Consider the following 602-nt stretch of genomic DNA (forward strand, 5'->3'; position numbering starts at 1 on the left):
TTACAAATGATGCAGTTATATTCAGTATTATGCTAACCTTTTTTGTAATGTATTTTTATTTTATTTGGCCAATTTTAAAATTTATTATTCATATTGTTTACAAAAATTATTGTTTTACTTAACAAAATCATAATGTATTTTTATTTTATTTGGCCAATTTTAAAATTTATTATTCATATTGTTTACAAAAATTATTGTCACTTAACAAAATCGTATATATAATAGTACTACGAAAATAAATCAGCAAACCGAAAAATCTCCATTCAATTACAGTACAAAACAACCCAATATAAATACTATACACCAAACGTAACAGTTGGGTATGACTTGTGATGCTATACATATAAGGAAAAGTAGCAACAACTTTATTAAATTCTGACCAGCATATAATTAGCAAAAGAAAAGTGAATAATTCTATATTATTGGATGAAATCTCACATTATTAAAAATATCATTGATGACTGCAAATCACAAAAATTGCTGACCCCTAACACTCCTCTAAATATAATGGTTACATTAGAAAAAATAGTTTTGTCCAAATTTTATGCATGATTTCAATCTCTGACAAAAGTAAACTCTAAAATCTTCAAGTTACTAGTTAG

Source organism: Arachis ipaensis, chromosome B02 (genome assembly GCF_000816755.2).
Source record: "Arachis ipaensis cultivar K30076 chromosome B02, Araip1.1, whole genome shotgun sequence".
In the NCBI taxonomy this organism is placed as follows: Eukaryota; Viridiplantae; Streptophyta; class Magnoliopsida; order Fabales; family Fabaceae; genus Arachis; species Arachis ipaensis.